This window comes from Perognathus longimembris, chromosome 1, assembly GCF_023159225.1.
Source record: "Perognathus longimembris pacificus isolate PPM17 chromosome 1, ASM2315922v1, whole genome shotgun sequence".
Taxonomy (NCBI): domain Eukaryota; kingdom Metazoa; phylum Chordata; class Mammalia; order Rodentia; family Heteromyidae; genus Perognathus; species Perognathus longimembris.
The window spans coordinates 106,115,905-106,121,904 of record NC_063161.1 but is presented as its reverse complement, the minus strand read 5'-3'; positions in this window follow the sequence as shown (position 1 = coordinate 106,121,904).

Genomic DNA, 6,000 nt, shown 5'->3' with positions numbered 1-6,000 from the left:
GACACCATCCTTTTTTTCCTAGTCAACATTGTTCTGAGAAATGAGCTATGGCAGTATAATAAGAAAAAAAAATCTAAAAACCACAAATGCTGGTGGGGAAGAGGCAAGACTTTCTATAGAGCATGACAGGATTACTTATACAGAAAATATCAAGGAATCTACATAACCACTAGTATAAATGGCAGGATATAATAAAAATCAACTGTATATGTAATAGACTAGCAGCAAGTAATTGTGAAATTATTTTTATAATAACCCTAACTAAAACACTTGAACACATATTTGACAAAAGAAACAGAAGTCTTCTTCAAAGAAAACTGCAGAATGCTGTGAGAAAGATTTGAGAAGGCTTGAACTATAACAAATATCCCTTAGATGGGAATGTTAAATAGCACTAAGACATGAGCATCAGTTCTTGTTGACTGGTATAGTTAAAACAACCCAAGCAAAATTCCAGCAGCAGGTTGTATAAAATGGTGAAGCTAGCCAGACATTGTGCCTCACACCTATAATCCTAGCAACAGAGAAGGCTGAGATCTGAGGATTCAGGTTCAAAACCAGCCCAGACAGACAAATCCGAAAGATTTATCTCCAATTACTTAGCAACAAGCTGAAAGTAGAGGTGTGGCTCAAGAAACAGAGGGCCAGCCTTGAGCAAAAACGCTAAGCAATAGCTCAAGGCCCTGATTCGAAGCTCTGGTACTGGCAAAACAATGACAACAACAAAAACCCCATTCCAAATTGAGTGACTTTGAACAGCCATTTAGGTTTGCTCACAATTTCACAGGCCAATAGCTCATAGAGGGCTTCACTTTTCTCCTGAGATGTCACCCGGGATTACCATCTGACAGCTATAGGAGCCAGACACCCAAGACACTACACTCACGTTGTTGGTCTGAGATACGCCTCTTGTCCAGGAGTTCAGGTGGCCAGAATAATTCACCTGTCCTGTCCTTGGTATAGTACCTAGGTTCCAGCAGATGCCAACACCCCGTTTTCAGACTTCCCAGCTTCCAGAGCTGTAAACTCAGTAAACATCTATGATTCTTTTTTTGTGTCAGTACTGTGACTTAAACTCAAGGCCTGGGTTCTATCCTTTAGCTTTTTAGCTCAAAGATGGTGCTGTACTTCTTGAGCCACAGCTATACTTCTGGCTTTTTGCTGGATAATTGGAGCTAAGTCTCACTGACTTTCCTGCCTATGTTGGATTTGAACCTTGGTGCACAGATCTCAGCCTCCTGAGCATCTAGAATTATAGGCATGAGCTACTAGCATCAAGAGAAACTTCTATTTTTTTCATCAGTTACCCAGTCTCATAACAAAATTAGTAACAGAAGATATACCAGCTCAGCAAAACGTTCCAACACACACAGCAGAAGCCTTGGAGCTTTTGTGGCTGAGTGGAGACCTCCCACGAGTCACATAAGCAGCATTTTCGTTGGCTTAATAGCTAATTGTATGCTTGATTCACAAAGAGGGGGTCCCTTCTTGGAGCTTCCTCTGTCATAGAGGCCACAAGCCTCCCTCATGGCTTTCCTCTGGAGTGGTCTACAGTTCCACACTCTCCCCTGCATTAGATGTGTATGCATAGCTATTTGCTGACCAGTGGAATAAACCAAACACAATCTAAGTCAGGGACAGGAAACCCTGGGAGGGCCCTGTTTTCGGTGTGAGGGGTCTCTGTTGGCTACATAACTAGGTTGTAAATATGTGCAGAGTTGGTCCCCTGGTCACTCCTAGAATATGGTCTGCTATGGTCCCATGAGTCCTATTCAATGAGACAGGACTTCATCCTAGAAAAAGGGGCACAGTATCACCTCACCCTGATGCAATGTAGCAGAACAGACATGCCTGATGGGCTCCCCAGAACAAGATCCTCTGAGTTCCTCAGGCTTCCACTCAAGCCACACCAAGTAGACCCCCGAGCTCTGCACCCAGCATGACTCTGACACTGGGTCCCACTGAGCTTGTGTGAAGGAAATAGCATTTTGCCAGCAGGCAAGCAAAATATGCCTATGCCATCCTTGGCTAAACCTCCAGTTTGCAGAATTTTATCTCAAGCAAAATGCTGGTTTGCCCACAAGCATCCTGCTGTGCTAAATATATCCGCTGCTCCTGGAACATGGCTTGTGGGTTCTGAGTGTGGGCTCTGCCCTCCTTCTGCACTCTGGCACCATAAGTCCTGTTCTCTTTTCTGTGGCCAACAGACATTATGGTAGTGGGGACTTCACCCCAGTCTCTCCTGATCCAGGTCTCTTCCAGTACAAATCGTGCAGCCACACAGATTTTTGTCTACAGATCTCTGATGACAGAGGAGGCCTTTGGTGTAGGAAGAGGGCCTGCTTGGGTCTGTTGTCCACAGTTGAACATAATCATCTCTCAAGCATCTGCATCCCCTTGTCTATGAGATGGGGCATGGGTCAGTTTGGCATCATTCTATCTCCAAGACAAAAGGAAGACTCCGTGCTCACACTTCAGTCTGTGTGGCTTTTCCTGCCACATGACGAGGAGACACAGGCCAAAATGAAAGACTGCTGAGACCAATAAGAGTGGCCAGGAAGGAGTCAGCTTGGCTCATGTCCAGGCTCTTCAACAGCAAAGACTCAGGACAAGGCAGAGCATATGGAGCAAGAAAGGAAATGGGGGAGAAATCAAATCACATGTGTTCTCCTTTCTTGGTACAAAGGGAGGTGAAGCTGGATGCCAATGGCTCAGGCCTGTAATCCAATATTGAGACCAATATTTGAGGATCATGATTGGAAGTCAGTCCAGGGAAGGAAAGTCTGTGTCCAAAATAACCAGCACAAAGCAGGACTAGAAGCATGATTCAAGTGGTAAAGTGCCAGCTCAGTGAGCATGAGGCTAATTTTAGTTCAAACTCCAATACTGCCACTAATAAAACACTGTGTCAATATTGCGTCAGACTTTCAGAGCCTTTGTGGTCTTGGGTTATCTTTCTTAAACTTGATTTGTGTATTTGTGTTGTCTTAGATCTGAGTCCTTCACTATTATATTACTACAACTAATAAAAAGGCATGATTACAGTTCTGGTAAGCTTGTGTTGATTGCCCTGGAACTAAAAGGATCTCAAAAGAAAAATTTTTGTTTGTAGAGGCCAATCTGGCATAAAAAGTAGATTTCTGAGTATAGAAAGCCTCCTTCATATACTCTTAGGGGAGGAACACAAGGGTGCAAAGTCCCTGCCCCTCTGATCACACACAATAACATGTATGGAAATGAGCTCCAGGAATGGAAACAAGGGTTTTTTTCTTCATTGTTTTTGTTTTCTTTTCTGTCTTGTTTATTCATTTATCTATCTGGGGCGGGGTGGCAAAGGTTGGTTAAGTACAGCAGCAATACACTCTAGACACTATGTTGAAAATGAGCTATAGAACTTGTAGGTGGGGAGAGGAGGGGAAGACTGGGAGAGAGTGAGGGAAAGGTTGACATTGTCCAAAAAGAAATGTACTTTACTTGACTTATACAACTGTAACCCATCTGTATATCACCTTTAATAACAATTAAAAATTTTAAATAAAAAGGAAGAAAACCTCCAGGTCTCTGTCCTATGCCCATGCCAAGTCTAGAGGGATCTAGGCCATAGGGGCTCTGACTGGACACAGGTCCTCATGAATATCTAACTTACATGTGCTGTCTCTCGGTTTCCCTGTCTTACTTGTGAAATGCAGACTCTGCCAACTCCTACCCAGGTGTTAGAAGCTTGAAAAGGATCCTTGTCTACAAAGCTTGTAGCCGAACCTCAAACAGAGAAGCTCAATAAAGAACAGTTCGTGGTTTTGATTCTGTGGTTGGGTGACAAACAACATTGACAAACAGTTCTGAATCTATATGGATCGCTACGTGACAGTAGGCTGACGGACACAGTGGTAAGTGCTTGGAGCTTTCTCCATCACTTTTTCCACGAGACTATTAGTCTTCCCAGGAAGACAGAAGCTGGACTTTGGTCCTTGGGCTGTTTTTGTCTGACCTGGGGCCATTGTTGTTATCCATCTTCCAGCTCCATCTGTAAAACCATGTCAACCTTCTAGAACCTTCCTGCCCTTGAAGTACCTTTCCTAAATCTACTTTATGTCTTTGGGTTACTTTAGATCTGAGTCCTTCAAAGGCAGGATGTCAACTGAGCATTTAAGAAGAGTTATTAACTCTCCTAATTTTATATTTTATTATTTTTCCTCCTTTTTCTGTAGTTTTAGTTATCTCAGGCTATCCAAGATCTGAAAATATTAAGTGGAAACTGTCGTGGATAAATTCCTTTTGCAAGTGATCCTTGGCCTCCTAGTGACTGGGACTATTGGCTTGACTAGAACTCACACTTTTTAAATTATGCCTTATTTGAGTACTGTGAAGGATAGCTTGTACCCTTCTGCTTTTTTGCCCTTCATATGGACCATACTTTTGCTCAGGCCAGGCAGAAGGTGCCACAGTGGTAAAGCCCATGGAGCTCTGTTTGATCTCTTCATCCTAAATAATCACAACTCTCCTCCACGCTGCCACTGTGCTGAGGGTCATTCTTGCCAGACCCCTCAGATGGTTATTGTGTCTATCCCCTGACCTGGAGAATCCATGTGCTTCATGCCTAGCACCTCTAGCTCCTTCAAAGGGCTGTCATCATAGGGCTACCTGTGAACTGCCTTTGAGCTTCCCAAGGCTGCCTGTGTTCGGGATGGGCTGAATATAGAAGGGAACCTGGTGATAGGAGCCTGGGCAGAAGCATGGGCAAAGCCTGTCCTCTGGAGACTTCCTCTGCAGGGGTGCTCCAGGCCCTGAAAACCATACTTAGGCGAGTCCAGAAGACTGCATTAGGTGGGCAGGAGACCTGTCATGGACATTTTCCCAAGCCACTTTCCTCATGCTGGTATCTGGCTAGTGTCCAAGCCTGTTAGATATTTTTCGTTATGGAAGGAACTTCACCTAACATATTCCTCACTTGGCTCAGTTACACCAAATTAGAATGTTTTAATTTCCCATTACTGTGACAAAACACAACAGACAAAAATATTTAGGCTCATAATGTCTATCAATGATCAGTAGTCACTTGGCCTCATAGGTTTTGGCCTGTTATGCATCAGAACATTATTGGAAGCCTGTGGTGGAGGAAAGCTCTTTCCTTCATGAGGCATCTAGGAAGGAAGAAAAAGAGGATGGGGAAGAAAAAGAAGAGAAAGAGGAAGAAGAAGAGGAGGAGGAAGCTAGGATACAAGCATCCTCCCCTCCATAGGATATGCACTGGATATTATAATTGCTTTCTCCTCCTACCTCTCTTCATTCTCTAGTTCCCCTCCCCTTTATCTCACAACCCCCCCCCCCCACCGTCACAAGTACCAGCTTCCTGATATTTATTTTGCTGGATAACGACTGAGTTTTACTAAGGAGTTACATCATTTGAATTCCCCCTTACAAATACCAGACTTTGGTTAATATGTCTGTGTGCACTTGCATATTCCCTGTATGTGTTTACTTGTACATTTATAAATTAGATCTAGCTTTCAAATATGAGAGAAAATGTATGTCCTTTATCTCTCTGGGTCTGCCTTCTTCCACTTAACCACTTTTTCCAGGTCCATCTATTTCTTTGCAAATGATGCAATATCATTCTCCTTAATAGATGAGTAAAATTTATATTTATATATGTATATATATATATATTCACATTTTCTTGATCCATTCATCTATTGGACTAGATCTGACATCTGGGCTATTTCCGTACTTTGGCAATGGTAAATAGTGCTACAATGAACATGATTGTGCAAGTGACTTTACTGTCGGGCATTCTGCAGTTAGACCTGCCTCCTCCTCCTCCTCCTCCTCCTCCTCCTCCTCCTCCTCCTCCTCCTCCTCCTCCTCCTCCTCCTCCTCCTCCTCCTCCTCCTCATCCTGGGCTAGAACTCAGGGCCTAGACACTGTCCCTGAGCCTCTTTGTGTTCAAGGCTAGCATTCTACCATGGGAGCCACAGCACCACTTCCAGCTTTTTCTATTTA